The sequence below is a fragment of the Gallus gallus genome, chromosome 1, assembly GCF_016699485.2.
Source record: "Gallus gallus isolate bGalGal1 chromosome 1, bGalGal1.mat.broiler.GRCg7b, whole genome shotgun sequence".
In the NCBI taxonomy this organism is placed as follows: domain Eukaryota; kingdom Metazoa; phylum Chordata; class Aves; order Galliformes; family Phasianidae; genus Gallus; species Gallus gallus.
In genome coordinates, this window is record NC_052532.1 from 155,577,283 (window position 1) to 155,596,694 (window position 19,412).

The 19,412-nt window shown below is 45.0% G+C and overlaps 1 protein-coding gene and 1 pseudogene across 8 annotated transcripts in view; both read left to right on the top strand.

Moving 5' to 3' along the window:
* Positions 1-19,412, top strand: part of KLF12 (Kruppel-like factor 12) — a 262,674-nt gene that overhangs the window by 35,100 nt on the left and 208,162 nt on the right. The window lies entirely within an intron of this gene.
* Positions 5,617-17,789, top strand: LOC121109410 (annotated as a pseudogene).

The window sequence follows — 19,412 nt, forward strand, 5'->3', positions numbered from 1 at the left end:
ATGCCAGCTAGGGACGTGGTGCACGGAGGGTCAGACACCTTTCCCCTCCATGCTTGCATTTCTGCCTGATCCTATGGGATCTGGCTGAGCACTCAGCGTGGGTGGAGGCTGGGATTGCTTTCTCATTGCTGTGATGCAATTCAAGCAGCTCTTCAGACTCTTTAGCAGGATCTGTTGTGATAGGACAAGGGGAAATAGTTTCAAATTAAAATGGGGAATTTAGAGTGGGTATGAGGTAAATTTTTTTTACAGTAGAGGTAGCGAATCACTGGAAGAAACAGGTTGCCCAGAGAGGTGGTGGATGGCCCATCCCTGGAGACACCCAAGGTCAGGCTGGACAGGGCTCTGAGCAATGCAGTCTGGCTGTAGGTGTCCCTGCTCATTGCAGGGGGGTTGGACTAGGTGACCTTTAAAGATCCCTTCCAAATCAATGTTACGATTCTGTGAATTGCATTTGTGTGCAGAGACCTGATAGCATTAATGCAGATCAGAAGGGATATAAAAAGGAGAGGCTGGATGGCCAGGAGAGATAAGTGGCACGAATGGACGTCAGGAGAGGAAGGGTGAGGGTGGGCCCACATGGGCGCTGCTCTGCATTGCCGGATTCTTGAACCCTGTCCTATCTGCAGAGCCTCCTGCTGGAAGGAAGAGATTTTCAGGCCCTGTGTGCTGGTGATGCAACCAGGGCGGGTGGCAGCTGAAAGTGAGAGCACGAGGGAGTGGGCTTCAGAAGTGTCAGGCACTCAGGAAAAGTTCAGTTTCTTTTGTTTCCTCTTAAGTGAAGTTTGTGAGGTTCTCTGAAAAAAAATAAAATAAATCTGTTTTGGCAGGCACTGCTTAGCCCTCCAGAGCTTCTCATTTTTATATTTATCACAGAATCAGAGAATGATTAACGTTGTAAGGGACCTCTGGGCCCATGTGGCCTAGCCCCTGCTGCAGCAGGGCCACCCAGAGCAGGGTGCCCAGGCCTATCTCTGGGTGGGTTTTGAAGAGCTGCAAGGTGGAGACTTTACAACCACTTTGGGCAGCCTGCACCACTGTCACGTCACCTGTACAACACAGAAGTGCTGTCTGGTGTTCAGAGGGTACCTCCCGTGCTCCAGTTTGTGCCCAGTACCTCTGGTCCTGGCACTGGGAACCACTGAAAAGAGCCTGCCTTCGTTCTCTCTGCACCCTGCCTTCAAGTATGTATACACATTGATCAGACCCCCCTGAGCCCTCTGTAGGCTGAAGAGGAGTTCAGTTTTGAATGTGGTTACCTGTTTCCTTCCCTGTGTGCTTCCGAATGGGTAACAAGTTGTAGCCTTTTCCAAAATCACTGCTTTCCAGGGACATCTCAAGGATGGAAGTGGCAGGAGCTTCTTTCTGAGATGTCTGCAAGAGAAGTAGTGGCAATTCCTGGGACTCTACAGTTAAGACTCTCTAATTTAGCACCCTGTCATGAATCAGATTTCACACTCTGCCTTTTTTAGTGTCTTCTATTTTGAAGAAGGGAGGTTAAATTTAATATCTCTCAGTGACCATAAATGTTTCCTGTCTGAGTGCCTGGGTTTGTAGTAGAATAGCCAATTAACAGTTGTATTACTCTTGAGTTGTGTAAATGATGCAACTTTAGGTGTTGATGGTTTCTAATACCAAATATATTGCAGTTGTGTTGTCCTTTAAGAGGCTGTTTCCCATTTGCACATGCCATTGCAGCAAGAGAATTCTGCAGATTTTACTGGTTCACAAATCCCAAAAGAGTGGGAATTTCTTACTGTTCTGGGAATGGAAAGAATATGGGAGGTGAGCAGAGCGTTTCATGTATGATACATGAAAAATACTTCAAAGCTGTGAGCTATATTTCTGCATATTCAAGCTGTGATTTCTGTAAACTACTAATGAAAAACTCGAGGAGACTGCTGATACGGTGAGAGATCACTGAAATGAAAGGAGCACGTTGAGGATGCTGTACCTGAGCACCTTTAGAAAAGGTGCATCTCCCCGAGTGTGTTCCTTTTCAGTTCTCTGAAGGGCTGCTAACTAAAGATGTGTGTGGTGTATCTTAATTTTTATCTAGTAGGACATCTTCAATGAGAGGAGCTGTGGTTCTGCTTTCTTTCCCCTCCTCTTTTATTTTATTGCTACAGACCATCTCCTCTCTTAATGATGCTGAAGCTTTTCTAGATCTTGCTGCTCCACCACTCCTCCCTGAGGTCATTCTCAACTCATCCGTGCTCTCATGACTAAGGATAGACAAATGTGCAGATGCGTGTGGGGGACAAAAAAAAAAAGAATTAACCTCAAATCCCTCAAATGCTGCAGTGCACATGTGGATTTTCCCAGGAAGAATTTGAGAGAGAGTAAGCCCTAGATGACAGATGTGAGTTATGTTCTTCACATACTTTTTGGAAGATGCTGAGAAACTATGGAGCAAAGGACCTGAATTAATTCCATTTGTTTAAATATCCTTGTACCTTTTACATTCTGCTTTCCTTGAGGTCGGAGGCTTGGAGATTATTTTGTAACTGTGTGGTCTTTTTCTTTGCCTTGGGCAAAAAGATTTAAATAAAGAAATAACTCACGTAACCTTCTTTGAGACTAACATTATTTTCTTCTCTAGGAACGCGAACTCACATGCAGAAGGTACCAGACTGCTGTAAGGGAAGCTTTCCTTTTAATTTGTTAGGTCTCTGCAGTTGTGAAACTCTAAATTCACCTACAGTGTCTGTGGACGAGGATTTGATTTCTCAGTGCCAAACTATTTCCTGAAATCAGCTGTTACCTCTTGATAAAAACAGTGGCATTTGTTGTGATTTTGAAGCAGCTCACTTTTCAGCTGCAAGAAGTCTGAAGCCGTATTTTTTTGATTGAGGACAGCACGCTGGAAGACTCGTGGTGCGTTTTTTCCTTCTCAGACATTCGAAATGTTAATGCTCTGGAAATTATTGCTTTGGGAATTAATTAGATTTGGAGGTTCTTGCGTGAAGATGGTCTGATGAAGACTTTGTATAGATTTTAATGGTGGTAAATGCTTCATATTTATGAAACTGTATTAGCAATGAAGGGTTCTATCCAGAAGAGAAGGATTTTTCACTTTTAAGATTAAAAACTATCCTGTAAGAGCAGCCTACATCCTGGCCTTGGTATATTCCATTTGGTTTTGGCTTTCAGAATTCAACATATGTCAGTTGCTGTTTTCATTCTCAGCTGTTATCAAGGGATGCTGTGCAACTTCAGGACAGGGAGATGATGGGTAAGAGCCGGTCAGGCAGCAGAGAACCAGAAGTCTGTTTTTTAAAGCTTCTGGCCTTTTATAAGTAATTCTGCTCATAACATTCCAAATACTGTGTTCTGTTCTGCACATTGGACAAAATAAAATGTGCTAAAGGAAAGAACATCTCCAGAATCATTTTGCAGGTATGTTTTTCTGTAGTTTTAGTCTCAATAATAATAAAAAGCTTGCACTTGATAGTAAAAAAAAAAATTTGGGAGAGTTTCTGTATATTGCTTTATATAAAGTGCATGGGTGTAGTGGAGGAGGTGAATGTAAAATAAAGGCATTAAAAGGAATTGTGGAATAAAAGGAGTATGGGATTTTATCCTTTTAAGTAAGGCCACGTAATCAATAAATCTGTAGCAAACCAGTATATTTCAGTGCTGTAGCTGTGAAGCGAATACTCGCATTTAAGCATTAATCTTGCAAGAGGGAGTGGTGCCCTGCATGCTGCCATTGGGTAATTGATGTGATGGTGTTTGGTCTTGTGACACTCTGCTCCTCTTGGCCAGGTAACTTCTTTTGCTCCTTCTAGATGTACTGATGAAAATGGTGCATCCTTTTCATTACTGTTGCAGAGAAAAGCCAACTGCATGGAATTCGGGAGGATGTTTCCATGGCAAAGCTGTAAGGCTGTCACAGGTCAGAGGTGAAGATGTTGTGGCCACCTGCTGAGCTGCATGCCCTCTCCCTCCAAGCGTGGTACTTGTACATGTTCTTGTTTTGTCCCATGGGCAAGACTGGCATGCCTCATGCCCCAGCTCCTGCTGCTGACGAGGGCTGTGCTTGTAGATGTCCCACTGTTGTGTGGGGGCTGTAGTTTCTGGAGGAAAGGGGTCCCAAAGGGTGGATTTGATGAGCGTGGGAGGCACTGTTTCAGGAATGGGAGGCTTAGAAAAGGCAGTGGTGGGGGAGGGGAGAGTGAGCAGCCCATGCCTTGGTGAATGGCCGCCTACCTGCAGCTACCTCACCCAAAATGTTCCCTTCCCCAGTAGCACCTTAGAGGTGCTGTAATCTAGCTATGTTAACTTCCATGTGTAAAAGTTGATGCTTATTTACAGTTCTCTGAATGGAACTTCAGTAGGCAAGGCATAACTGATCATATGTGAGCAAACCAAAGCTAGCATGAGGTTTTCAGCAACATGAAAACTGTCCTTGGTGGTATGTGTTTGTTACACTTGGATGTTAACTCTGACAGGGCATGACAAGAGACATGAATTTAGCAGTGGGTCAGTCAACCTGAAGCACTGACTGAAATAATCTCTCCTGTTTGCTGGTGTCCAGAAGGCAGGCATCTGCAGCTGATTGGGTCCAGGTGTGCTGCCTGATCAGAGGGACAGAAACATGCATGCATAATGCCTGATGTATGGTTTGTTTAGTTACCTACTCTAGGGTGGGAGAAATTGGCTATAGAAGCCTTGTTTTCCCTGGGCAGTAGGGAAGGCCTTGGGTGATGGGCTCAGGTGTGCGGCTGCCTGCAGTTATCATAGAAACATATTATAGAATCATAGAATAGAATGGCCTGGGTTGCAAAGGACCTCAATAATCGTCTAGTTTCAACCTCCCTGCTATGTGCAGGGTCGCCAACCACCAGACCAGGCTGCCCAGAGCCACATCCAGCCTGGCCTTGAATGCCTCCAGGGATGGGGCATCCACAGCCTCCTTGGGCAACCTGTTCCAGTGTGTCACCACCCTCTGTGTGGAAAAACTTCCTCCTAATATCCAACCTAAACTTCCCCTGTCTCGGTTTAAAACCATTCCCCCTTGTCCTATCACTATCCACCCTCATAAACAGCCTTTCCCCTCTTGTTCATATGCTTCCTTCGAGAACTGGAATGCCACAAAGAGGCTGGAGCCTTCTCTTCTCCAAGCTATAAGGGAACTAGTCAGCTGCCTACGTTTGATCAGAGGATGTCTGTTAGGTTCACTTCTGTTCCCAGGACACATACTGTTTCCCAGTGACAAAGCCACCCAACTCTTTGGCTTCAGTACTTCAGCCTTTGGGCTCTTTTCTATGATTTTGTAATTTTGTGTAAAGATATTTAAAAGTTCTGCTTACTTGGAAAATTGGATAAGGTTGTTCAGAGAAGCAGCAGGAGTCAAGGGGAGTAAAGGGAATGGTAGAATATCTAACAAATACTGATCTAGTAATATTAGCAAGTCATATTTCCTATGTTGGGCAGTGTGAGTTTATTTTAAATGCATTCCAAAGCAGTCACAGAATCTGCAGCCCACCAGATTTAGATTCACCTCACCTAACTTTGACACCAGTGTGCTGGAGGCTATGTCGACATAAGAAAGTAATTTGGAGCAGCAGGAGCTGATCAGTAGATGAAAATAATGAAACCAGTCATTACTGTGGGCTTCCGTGAGCCTGCTGGGGGTTGAAGCGTGATTGGTGTGCTGCTGCAGAAGGGCTGTTGGTTCATCCTCCTCCAAAGGCACTCTGGTGTGCATGAATCTCAGCTCTGCTGGCACTTTGTGAGCAGCAGCCTTGATGCCACGGAGTCTCTCCAGAGAGGCACACATCTGTATGGATGGTTCAGCTCTCCTGTCTCTCTTCGGAGAGTATTCCAAGCTGGAAGAGACCTATAGGGATCATCAAGCCCAACTTCTGGCTCCACACAGGACCACCTTGTTTGACTGCATTTGAAACTTAAGGCCACCAAGCTCTTAATTAAGCTACTTTGGCATTTAAAGCTGGTGTGGAGCAAAGCTCAGCCCAGCTGCTTGAAGAGTGCTAGAAAATTGCTCTATTTGCCATAGTCACAGCCTTTCAGACCTGCCCTGCCAATCTGCACCCACTGCACTATCTGCTCTGATTTCTTCAACAACTGATATGGACACCACGCTATGCAGGCACACCTTCTACTCTGCCTGCCTGTTCGTAGAATTGTAGAGTCACTGAATCATAGAATGGCCTGGGTTGAAAAGGATCACAAGGATCATCTAGTTTCAACCCCCCTGCTATGTGCAGTGTCACCAACCACCAGACCAGGCTGCCCAGAGCCACATCCAGCCTGGTTCCAATGGTTCAATATGGTGCCCAGCTGCACCTGCCCTCAGTGCAGGCTCCAGATCAGCAAAAGATAGGTTATCAGTAAACTCTTCTTTGATGTTGCCCTGGAAGAGCAGACTGAACTGGATGCAGAAACCTTACAGAATGAAAAGGACAGGGTGAAGGCTCAGCTCTCTGTGAAAGAGAAGAAAAAATGGGAGTGCCGGGCCATTGTGGATGGGCTGTGGGACGCTCTGGACACGTGTGGTGCCATAACAGAGTTGCTCTAGAAGCTACTGGGAGAGACAGAGAGATGCTGTTCCTCCCTCAAGAAACAGGTGAAATTCCTGGAGAAGCAGCAGGAGGATAACAGATGATCAGAAGAAGACCCACCACCAGCAAAACAAGCTGGGAACCATGGAGTGGATTGAATTGTTGCTTCCGAGCTAGTGCAGTGAAGTGGGGGAGATGATGAGAGAGATGGGAGTTGGGCAGGCAGCAGTAAAGCAGCTTGCTATCTACTGTGTCTCACTGAGGGAGGAATATGTGAACTTGAAGGAGACTTGGAAGATGTCTGGTGAGATGACAGAGAACAGAAGGAGTTATTCTCTGTCAACAATAAGCTGCAGAAAACAGTTTCAGAGTTGGATAAGATAAAGGAGGAGTTAAAAAGCACCCAGAAGGATCTGAAAAATGCAGACAAGGGAGATCCTGAGTTTGAGGAAGAGAGACATCTATAATCAGAGAGACAACCAGGTGACTTGTCTTTTGTGATTCCACAGGATTGGGTCTTCCAGCACCCAAAGCTCCGTTGTTGAGCCCACAGCAATGAGATTGGTCTACGTAATGTTTCTGATGTGGACACGCCTGAAAATCAGCCTTGTAGATCTCCTTTAAGCCTTGCAAGAAAGATGGAAGCTGGATTAAAAAGCAGCCTCCAGTGGTAAATCTGCTAAAGAAAGCTATAAAGGAAACAGCGGAGAACCGGGAAGACGATCTGGAGGATGAGACTCTTAACAGATTCCTGCCAGCATTCATTAGGAATTCTGTTTGATCCAAGAAGTGTGTGTTGGGTAGCTTGCTTCGTTCCCACAGGAACGTGGGCAAGGTGAGGTTGGGGTGTGATGGCTTGGGGGGCAGAACCAAGTTCGTTCAGCCTACAAGACCCTTCAGAGCTCTGTCTCTTAGCTGTGAAGAGCAAGAGGAGCATCTCTAGGCCAGCATCTGTTGCTCCCTCTGAACTGTCCTCCACCAGCAGCTGGACCAGGCTAAATGCTTCGCTACAGTGAGGTCCCATGCCCCCAGAAACAGTGAGGCTGAGGGTGCTTCCCAAAGCCTGCCCCAGGCAAAGTCCTGGGCCTGCAGCAAGCCAGCAGCAGACCAACCCTCTACCTAGTGCATGGTTCATCCCTCGTTTCAGCCCTCTTCTTTCCCGTTTCCTCGCAGAATAGACAGGGTTTTCTTAACTTCTGGTCTGCTCGGAGCTGTGTGGTTGTTGCTGCTCTTGGGATCTGCAGGTGGAACTGCACCTCTGGGACACAGCCGCAAGCTGGAGCTGCAGGAAGGGATCTGGTGTCTGTCTGCAGCTGGGGTGGCAGCTGGGAGCATGAGTGGGGAGAAAAGGGACCTGAAGTAGTGCTGTAAATAGTGCAAATGTCCCTGCATTGTGCGCAGGGCACAAGTGCTCCCAGCAATGATGCTGCAGCACAGCTGTGCCTGCTGTCATGCCACTCATTGTCCCTCTGAGGTCTGGGGCACCTTTGCCAAGCTGGGGTGCCTCACTGTGCCTTGGGTAGGGACACGGAGCCTGGATTAGCACTGGAATCGTGGACTGGGGAGGAGGGTGTCGGTGAGCCCTGTCCCATCTGGGAGCTGGGAGGTTGCTGTGCTGATGACCTTTCTTCCTGGCCTACGTGGTGTGACTTCTTTGTATGACTTTCTGGTTGTTTTTTTTAATGTAACTGTAAGCATTTTTTGTTGTTGTTCTTTTGAAGCCAGAGTAAGGCTCTGAGGTTGGATGTACCCCCAGCCTACAGCAGTGCTGCCGCAGGGCCCCCTCCTGGGGCTGGAGTTCCCGTGCCTGCAGCCCTGAGGGTTCTGCTTGGTGGTTCCCATCCCCCTCTGCTTCAGAGTGGGGCTCACAGGCCTGGGCTAGCTGCATACCTGTGGTTAGGGAATAAAGTAACTGCTGTGCGTTGGTAAAAATAAATAAATAATTTTCTGTTACAAGAAAGACACTGAGACCCTGGAGTGTGTCCAGAGAACGGGCAGTGAAGCTTGTGAGGAGTCTGAAGTACAAGTCTAATTGAGAATGGCTGAGGGAACTGAGATTGTTTAGAGTGGAGAAGAGGAGGCTCATGGGGCCCTTATCAGTCTCCCTGGGAGGAGGTTGTGGCGAGGTGAGGGTCTGTCTCTCAGGTAATGGCGTCAGGTTGAGAGAGAATGGCCTTACATTGCATCAGGGGACATTCAGATTGGATGTTAGGAAAAATTCTCTGAGTGAGTGGCAAGGTGTTGGAACAGGCTGCCCAGGGCCGTGGTGGAGTCATCATCCCTGGAGGTATTCAAGAAGAGTGTGGATGTGGCACTGAAGGACATGGTCTAGTGTGGTCACAGGCGTGGGTTGGTGGTTGGACTAGATGACCCTACTGGTCTTTCCGACCTTAATGATTCTATGAATTTGTGGTCCTGTGTTGTAGCTCTCCGTTCTCAGTAATAGCTGCAATTAAAGATTCATTGAACACTTACTTCTAGAACCCAAATTCACAAAAAAAAAAAAAAATGTTCCTTCCACTTCTGGGAAAGGATAGAGGCCTTATTTTATTTACTTTGCGTTGCACTGGGTTTGTTTTTTCTTTATCTGGCATCCTTATTTGGCCCAAATATTACTCTATGAACAGATGAATGATTCATTGTTGTGCCCAGAGGAAGATGCTTTTTTTTTTTTCTATGAATAACATTGCAGAAGTTGCCTTTCCTTTTTTTCCTTTTCCCCTTGGGAATTGCTGCTGCATAGGAAATCCACCAAATGGGGTGCAGTTATGTAAGAGATCAGTCTATCCTTGCTGCATGCTTGCTGCATCTCACTGGAGGAGTCTCAGCATGATGTGCCGTGCAGGTGATTTCCAGTTAGAGTGTAACCGTTTGGAGGACTGTCACTTGAGCCCCCCTCTCATGGGCAGTGTCTGTCCTGTGCCAAATGTGTGTGTCAGTGGTGCAGCATCTGGAGTGTCACCTAATTTCCGTATTAGAGAATCATAGAATAGAATGGCCTGGGTTGAAAAGGACCACAGTGATCATCTAGTTTCAACCCCCCTGCTATGCGCAGGGTCACCAACCACCAGACCAGGCTGCCCAGAGCCACATCCAACCTGGCCTTGAACACCTCCCTGGTCAGTCTGTTCCAGAACCTCCCCACTCTCTTGGTAAAGAACTCCCCCCTGACATCCAACCTAAATCTTCCCTCCTTCAACTTAAAACCATTTCTCCTTGTCCTGCCATTATCTACCGTTGTAAAGAGTTGACTCCCCTCCTGTTTGTAGACTCCCTTTAGGTACTGGAGGGCTGCAATGAGGTCACCCCGCAGCCTTCTCTTCTCCAGGCTGAACAAGCCCAGCTCCCTCAGCCTGTCTTCAATGCTGCATCAAGTTCCGAAATCTTAACCAATACATTTTTAACCAATATAGATGGGTGCTACCTCATTGTGTTGATTCTTCATTTCCCTGTGACTGTTTCCTGACACGCAAAAGATGTATTGCCAAAGTGGATTAATGCCTCCCACATCTGCACTTCGTAGTTCAGCTCAAAAGCGAAGCAAGCCATATGTGTTCTGAGTGGCCATGTGCGCACATCATAAATACTGCCGCACAATCTGGCCTGCTTAGAGAATTAAGAGCTCCTATTTCATGGGAGAGACTCAGTGCTAAAATATTAGTATTTCATAAGCACCGCAGATTTACCCTCCGTTACATTTTTTCAGATTAATCCCCAAATCATTCTCTGAGGAAAATTTTCGGTCAGACCTCAGCTTTTCGCTGCTTTTAAAAAGATGCTCTGTGTTAAACTTTGCCAGTTTTATAGCCGCTGGGTTTTAGGGAGCAGAGTTGGCTGGCGGTTTTCCAGCCAGCCCAGCTGCCTCAGGAAGAGCTGTGTAGGTCGGCAAAGTGCAGTGTGGGCTCCTTTGTTAAATCCATTACTCTCGTACTGAGAGGGTGAGAGAAGCAGGTGTTAACTGCGGTGAGGGCTTCATTATTGGAGAGCTTTCTGCCTTTTCATCTTGACCTTCCAAAATTATCTCCTCTGCCTGGGTACTTCGGGGCTCTTTTTCATTCCAGAATACCTCACGGCCTTCAGGTGTTATCGAGCCTGGAGGTTTCGCTCTGCTTCTTTCAAGGGAGCAGGCCGGGGGGAGGCACATAAGTCTGTGTGGCCTCAGCCATGAAGTCAGTACCTTTCTGTGGAAAATATGTAAAAGTCTATAGAAGGGCCCTTCTCTGAGGGTCCTTGGGGCATCCTCAGGGGATGCAAGCACAGCTGCCTCCCCTTTTGGTCATAGCATAGGAAGGATACTATTTCCAGGCCTGTATAAGAAGACCGGTGGGTGTGGGACAAAGGCTCCCAGGTGTTTATTTTACATGGCTTACTTAGAGGTATGGATGAACAAATACAAAGATGAATGCGAGCAGTGAGCTGCAGGTTGCGGACACCACAGCAAACACAGGCGAGAAAAAATCAATTTTTCACAAATGAAAAAGGAGAAAAAAATCAATAGGGAAAGGGCTGTTATTTTCAATTTAAAACCAGAGGAGCTGAGGTTTGATCTCTGAGTTCATGCTTTCCCGTTCTCATTCACATGTTCCACAGCTCTGTTATTGGAGAACTACAGACTGAGTGGTATAGAGATCATTAAATATAAATGTCTAAAAGAGTGTGAAATGCTCCCCATCCTTATTTATTTACTCGTCTTGTCTGCTAGCAGATATTTATACGTCTTTAGTTAACTCCTGCAGATGTTAGTTCTCAATATAGGAGTATTTGTGTGCACCGAGCTTTCCCTCTGAAGTCCACCAGCCTTTTTCTGGTGCATGTTTTGACAATATTTAAAGCACAGGACTCAGGCTGTCGTTATTGATCTGTGTTTGTTTCTTTTCAACAGACTGTGATTCCATCTGGCTACCTGATGGTGAGAGTGCCCCACGAAAACATTACCAATATTTTAAGTGGAAGTGCGGAATTTGTCTTTGCAGTGCTGTCTGCATGGGGTCTGGTCCAGTACACTGCGAGGGGACCCAAGTAGGATGCTGAGGACCCTCTCGTCTCCTATGGGTGCAGCGTGCCAGAATGCCACGGCAGGGTGCCAGGTTCTTACGTTTAAAAGAGAAACCAAAACAGTACTTTCTGGCCAGTTTCTGTCACTAGATTCCATGTCGCCAAACACATCTGCAGCAGTGTTAACTGTGTGAGAGCTGAGCTAACTTGCAAATCTGGTTATCCAGAGACACAGCCTGGTAGATAGTAGGCAAAACTGTGTGCTGGTGCAGAGCCTTTTCTTATTAAAGGCCCTTGAAAGTGGAGGGCTTGTCTGCAAGCAAGCACTTGGTAGGTCTTGGCTCAAAAGAGCAAGTGAAAATAGTCTTTAGGAAGGGACTGTCAAGTTCATGTAAGATCTGCAAAACAAAAAAATCTCTAGTAATTATTTTTGTAGTGTTTTTTAAATCTTAATTGGATTTGCTTATCTCCTGTGTATGACTCCTGCTGTGGCATTGCAAAAGAGTGTAGGGAAGTGCACCCACTGAAGCTTACAGCTTCTGCAAAGGTCACTGAGAGAAATAAGAGTCCAGTCTGATGTAATGGCTTCAACCTGACAGGCAGCTAAACTCTCTCACTACTGGAAAAGGGCTCAAGGGTTGGGATGAGGATGGGAGATCACTCACCTGGTACCATCACAGGCAAAATAGCCTCACTGTAGGGTGATCAATGTAATTTATTGCCTATTGCTAACAGACTAGGATGAGAACTAAAGGTGAACTACAGATACCTTCCCTCCATCCACCCTATTTTGCCTTTGATAGTGGCCCAGGGGAACTGGGGCTGTGGTCAGTCCATAATGCTTTGCCACTACTCCTGCTCCATATGGGATGCTGTCCTTCCCAAACTGATCCTGCTTGGCCTCCCCACAGGCTGTAGTTCTCCAAGTACTGCTCCAACATGGCTCTGTAACACAGGGCCCACCCCTCAGGCACTGCTCCACACAGGTCCCCATGGGCACAGCTCCCCCAGCCCTCCTGTCCCACTATGGGCTGCTCTCCACAGGCTGCAGCTCTGGCCTGGGGCTGCTCCTGCAGGGGTATCCATGGGCTGTACCTGCTTCAGGCCTAATCCTCTGCTGTCCCATAGGTTCTTCCATGGCTGCATGTGGAGATCTGCTCTGTGTGGTGCCCGCAGGCTGCAGAGGGACAGCCTGCTCTTCCCTGGGCATCTCCTGGGCTGCAGGGAGCTTCTGCTCCATGCCTAGAGCACCTCCTGCCCTCTTTCTGCACTGCCCTGAGTGGCTGTTCTTTCTTATTTCTCATGCCTCTCTTCCAGCTGCTGCTGTGCAGCAGTTTTTGAAAATGCATCTCAAGCTAATAGGTAAAGACTTTTTAACTGAAACAGTAGCAGGTATATGTATAAACTGCAAGCCCGTCAACTTATGAGACTGTGTTCATGTGTGAACTGGACTGTGAAGCTAGGCAAGAGTACTGTGTGTTTCACCTTGCATCCTTGTCCAACCTCTACCCCAGAAAGCTGCTACCCAAACCTCACTCTGTGGTAGTTTGTCACTTGCTTGCATTTGTCGTGTATTTGAATGCATTCCTTCTCCCTAAATGGCTTCTGTTGGAATATGGGGTCTCGTAGGAGGTTGAGCACTGGCCAGGGGCTGTGGGTAGCATCATCATCAGTAGTTGCAGTGGTGGTGGGAGATGATGTGCTCAAACCCTCAGTTGCCTGCCTGCAGTGTTACTTCATGGAGAAGGGTCAAAAAAAAAGACAATTTAATCTCTTGTATTTCTGTTCCTTCCTGTGCAGTTTCTGAGGCTGTGCAAGTTTTCTGTCATGGCAGCTTCTGATGTGGTATGAAATTAAGCTGGCGCTTCTAACGAAAAGAAGTTCGTAGCAGAAAGAATCCTTTCCATGAGGTTTGAGGGAAGGTTGCTTTATTATTTTAAAACTTTTTTTTCTTTTTTTTTTTGCCAAGACTGCAAGAAGGCATGGGAGGCGAACAGGAAAAGATAGAATTCTTTGCAGATACAGAGAAACTGAAGTGTTAAGGGATTCTTTCATTATATACGTGTACACGTCTGGTTGGGAAAGCAGCCAAAGAGGCTGACAGACTCTGGGACGTGCAGTAGTTGAAGATCAGAAAAAAAGCAGTAGTGTGCCAGACAACCTCATGCAGAATGTCTCTCCTGCTGAAGACAAGGTAAATAGTATTAGCTGTTCTGTTCAGTCTTGCCATAGAGGACGTGAACAGGGTTTGAAAATCAAAGGGCACAGCAGCTCAAACGTATCATGTTTCTCACTTCAGCCTTTTAATAAAATGCACAGCAATACTGTGATTCTGCTGCAGAATGGGGCTTGGTTGGTCTTGTAGAGGACTCAGTCATGGTTTGCCGAGGTTATCAGCAGCAGCCAGGTACCCTTGTGGCACTGTGGCTGTGAAAAGATGTTCTGGTGGAGAAAACAGGAGTAGCCCTTGGCTTTAAAAGCAGTCCCCTGGCTTTAACTGGCTGCAGTCGGGTCGGGATTGGAGAAAGCAGGACAGTGTGTAGGATGATACGACACACTCTTGCTGTGGAGTTCGACTCTTTCCTCAGAGGCTGCGATAGTGGCCACGCAATCGAAAATGCTTTCAAGAAGCTGTTCTTCAAGGAAAGCCTGAGTGGTTCCGGTGCTCCTGCTGAGCTTGAGCAGAGGTGCTCTCTGCATTTCCTCTGACTTTCTGTTGATTTACTAAATTCAGAATAGTCAGAAATGTGAACATAATGAAAACACTACTAGGAGGTATATTATCTTCTTAGTATGCTCATAATCATAGGACATTGGCAGGATTTATATAATATATATTAAAAATAAAGAAGCCACAAGTTTTACAGATGAGTAGCATAGAAGTTGCATCTTTGTGAATTTTTCCATCCTCTCATTTCTCTGAACATTTTCTTTTTCTTCTCTCTATATCTGGCTCATCTTCATACCAGTGTCTTCTTCACATTTGTCTGATGTTCTCTGTTCATTGTCCTCTCACCTCTGTGTTTCTTTCCATTCTAGTCTCCTGCTAATGAGGATACATATGAAAGATGCTCTTGTAATTTTAAAACATGTAAAATCAGTAGATATATTTTGTTTCATTGACTTTGCTTCAGTAGATATATTTTGTTTCATTGACTTCGCTTTCTGAGAGTGGCCAACTCAGCTTGCAGATTCAGTAGTTCCTGTGAAGAACAGAACAAAAAAACCCAACACAACAAAACAACCAACCACCACCCCCCAAAAAAAAGATGTTTTTATGTTTTTCCTTATGATCTTCTGAAGCTTCTTAAAGTACTTGAAATTTTCATACTGGAAGAGCTGTATGAGTTTAGTCTGTTTCTTCCGTATTTCCTCTCTCTCCATCTCTTGTCATCATCTTCCTACTTTTGCGCGTATTTTTTCCCCACTTCGTGTGCTCTGTTCCCTTGCTTCTTTTGTTTATGTTCCATCTTTCTCATGCTGTTCTTCCTTCTTCTGTCTGTTCTTCTCCTTCCACAGAAGAAGGTTACACTTTGGCCATTCCTCCTTTTCTTGAAGGTGACTGCTGCCATTTGCCACATCCTTCTCTTTGTTAGTGGGACACGTGGAGAAGACTACTCCGCTTTTCTGCAATTTTACGCCTCATCGCATGGCTCATAGTCTTCGCCCATTCATCATCTTCATAGAATCATAGAATGGCCTGGGTTGAAAAGGACCACAAGGCTCATCTAGTTTCAACCCCTCTGCTATGTGCAGGGTCGCCAACCACTAAACCAGGCTGCCCAGAGCCACATCCAGCCTGGCCTTGTATTGCACCTTTTTATTTGTGGTTCTGGCATTTGGGGGTAATTTGAGATTATGAATAGCTAGTAGTGAAAAATCATTGTGACCACATCAGAATCAAGCAGTTTGAGCTATAGTTTGAAGGGTACTTCATTGCAACAACAAGCTTTTTTTTTTAAAGGTAACCATTTAAAATGAAAGCTGAGATGAGCACTGTCAGTGAAAGGACCTTAAAAAGGTTGCAGCCAGTAGTCATAAAGATAGGATGTGTATGGAAGTGATTGTAGACAGTGTTTTACCTTGAACTGTCCATTTCTTTTTATAATCTTACACCAAAGGTTTAATATTAAGTAGATGAAAACCCATTTTTCTTTCAAGATCTCCAGTTAAATACGTTCATACTTCTAGTAGAAGTCTACATCTCCAGAAGCCGATAATGCTCAGCTTGAAAAATTTATTCTGAGCAATAATTTAGCATAGGATATTGCAACAAAAATAAAATTAAAGTGATTTCAGTTTTAAATTATCTTATACCTGTATGAAGAATTTAACAGGACTGCAAAAATTACATTGTTTTGCAGGACAGCCTGCTCCGTAATAGCAATGGCTTCTTTTCCAGGAGAGAAAGGTAGTGGTCTGCATGTGACTAGAGTTATGGTGAGGCCCAGTGATGGTGTTTGCTTTGAATTACTCGAGAGGGACCAGTTCTCTTAAATAATATCTTTAGAGACCATGCCAAAGAAAACCTAAGTGATTCTAGGACATGTATTCCGTAGCAGCTGTGTCAGTGGTGCATCCCTGTCTTAGTCCCTTTGCTAGACCTGCAAGCAGATCTTGCAGGTTTCATTGCAGCTCTGTGTTTTCTTTACCTCTGTAACTGGGCACGTAGCATGAATATGCCTTTTGTGCTGCACACTGTGAGGCAGCACGCAAGTAAAAATTGAAACTGCAGCCAAACACATTCAGTTGTACAGAAGCAAAGTATTGATAATCACTGCAGCATAGCCTGCCTCGTCTCTGACTGCCTGTTCTTTGTTGAGTCTCCCATTGGCGTTGTATTAGACAACTAAATTTCACTTATGGGTTAATTTAGTTTTCTTTTGAACCATGTCTGTATATATGTCAACACTCTATATTGAGCATTGAGAAATGAAAATGCTCCTGTGGGTTCTTCATCGTCTTTTTATGGAGAGCTCTCTTTGATTCACTCGCTGTTCCAGAGGTGCCATTCATTTCGTTAAGGATTGATCCCACTGATGTTAAATGATGGAATGTATGGCTCTGTCAACAGCAGGCAACTCCTGAGATGATTCCGGAATTACGGGAAAAATAAAACAATTATAAGACCACAGAACTCAATCCTACCACCTCATGCTGGTAAATTCTTGACGTCTCTCTACCGAACAAAAGCGTAAGAGTTGTCTTAAATTCTGTTTAAAATGTATTGAGGCATTAAGATAAATATGAATTAAGGGATGCAAGAAATGACTGTGGCTTGAGTCTAATTATTAGTTTTAGTTCTGTAAGTACAGTTTTCTTACCTACATTAGATGATCTAGAAACTGTTCCTGTCACCATCCAAATCTGTTTTGGTCAACTTGCATAGCAGTGGTAATGTTAAAAAGAGAGCTGGCAGTTGGAGATGGTGGGTAAGCCTTTGCAGAGCTCTGAAACAGCTCACAGTTCTGATGTCAGTGGGTGTCCTGAGTGTTTGACATCTCTTGCAGTCAAGTCAGATATTTATGTATGGAAAAAGTAAACACTAAGTCTGTAGCATACTGATAGGTTATTCTTGGGGGATTAGATACAAATGTATGATATTAAAAATTTGAGCTGTCTGAAGCAATGTTTTTCTCGTCCCTCTGGGTGTATTTATATAGCGTAAGCCTAATCGGAAGTGTCATAAATCTGTTTTTCTCGTACTTGCAGTGAAAGCCAATATGTAAAGCTGTGGTAGCCATACTTGTCTCAGTACTTTCGTGAGTTGCCCCTATAATAATTAATTTAAATCCCTTCCTTTTACCACTTCAAAATCCACGAGGGTGAAACTGGCTTTATATTTTACCCACAGAAGTATTTAGGCAGTGAATCTTCAATGTTAAGCCTTCAGTGGATGAGGGTTGCTCCAGAAGTAATGAGGGCAGCATGCAGGCTCTTGTTCATCACTGGTTGAAAACGCATGGCTAGTGGTGGCAGCTATGTTAAAAAGTAGTGTTCTGTAGCTGAGAAGTTGCTCTGTCAAGTAGTGTTGTTGTGTTCTTTGTGTCAGCTGTAGTTCCCATGGAAATACACAGGAGGCATTACTTTCAGGGTGACCTATGTATTTGTTATCTCCCTCTCTCTGCACTGAAGGATATGGGTTAAATAGAATTGTAGAATCATAGTATCGCTCAGGTTGGAAAAGACCTCAAAGATTATGCAGTCCAACCACGACCTAACCATACTACCCTAACTCTAACAACCCTCTGCTAAATCATGGCCCTGAGCACCACATCCAAATGGTTTTTAAACACATGCAGGGATGGTGACTCAACCACCTCCCTGGGGAGCCTATTCCAGTGCTTAACAACCCTTTCTGTAAAGAAGTGTTTCCTGATATCCAGCCTACCTAAGCCTAAATGTTAGTGTCTAAATTTTGTGACTGTATGTTGCAGAAATGGAGCTGTGTATTCTCTGTAGCAAGAGAATTGATAATAATATGGTGGTTCTCTTAGAAATTACTTACCGTGGCAAGGCTGGTTATGGGTTTGATGTGAACTGTTGTTTTGTCCTTATTTTTCATTCCGTGACACTGCCAGTTGCTCAGCTGTTGCTCTCTCACAAAAATGTTAAGTGCTGAGCGTCAATATGACCCAACGCTCTGAGGGAGGGGTATGGTTGCTTGCCCTTGGGCTTTGCTGTGGGCTCTTGATGCGTGGTTCATGGAGAGACATGCTGGTGAACATCTTTGCTGTCAGTGTCGGGGCTCTGGAGAGATGCCCAGAGGCGGTGAAAGTAGTAGACCAGCCCCAGGCAGAGCTCCCTCGCTCTCTTCCAGATATTTCCCAAGGACAGATATGTCCCACAACACCAAGCCAAGCGTGACCATCATGATGTTGAAATAGTCAGGGTTTTCCAGTCTGCTTTTTGTTCCTCCTTTCGTACAAAATTTGTTACACCATTGTGAAAAATGATTATGGACGTTGCTGAAAAATGTTTTTGTAATGCAATATGAAGTATTCTGGAACTGAGGCATGACCTGGGCACTGCATTATTGTTCTGAATCCGAGGAACTGTATAATCTAAGGTTGCATAAATTTTGAAGATGGGGGGGAACTGAACGTGTCCTCAGAGACCTCAGTCTAACTTTAGCATAGCAGTATAATAATAACCCTGTATTCCATATGCAATTCTGCTGATGCGATCTGTGGAGTCCTGGCTGATTAGTATCATGTATGTTTCTCAGTGCTTTGTTCACAGATGATAAGAAACTGCAGAAATCTGCTCGTCCTTCTGTTCCATCATGTGATTCGTATTCTTGGTTTGTGCATAAAGATCTGAAAGTTGAAATTTCTGTTTGGAAGTTATTTTATATCTCAGATGGATTCCAATATGGTTACGTAAACATTTCACACATGCCTGGAAGACAAGAACAGTTACCAGTGCAATTATTATTACTTTGCTTCTGTACTTTCTGAAAGTTTGCACGGTCTTCCTTTGAGCAGTGAACTCGAGCTAATGAATTCCCCTAAATGCAGTCTAAAAGTATGCATTAATGATGGTGTGATTTTGCAGTCATGTACTTCTGGTTGTTCTTTTCACACGCTGTTACTTTTCTAGTGTCTGTACAGCCATATTCCTCATGGGAAGATAGAATTTTATGATAGTTGCTCTGCTGTTGTTTAGTCCAGTTCTGAATATCTTCAAGGATGGATGTTTTGTGGCCTTTCTGGGCACTCTGTCCACCTGTATCGTAAAACTCTTTTCCTTAACCAGAGTTAATTTAGCTTGCTACAACTTGTGTCCTCAGCTTCCTGCCACGCGCTTGTGCAAGGAGCCTGGCTCTGATGTTCTCCTACCTTATTAGGTAGCCGCAGACAGCAGTAGGATCTCCTTCACGCTTTCCCT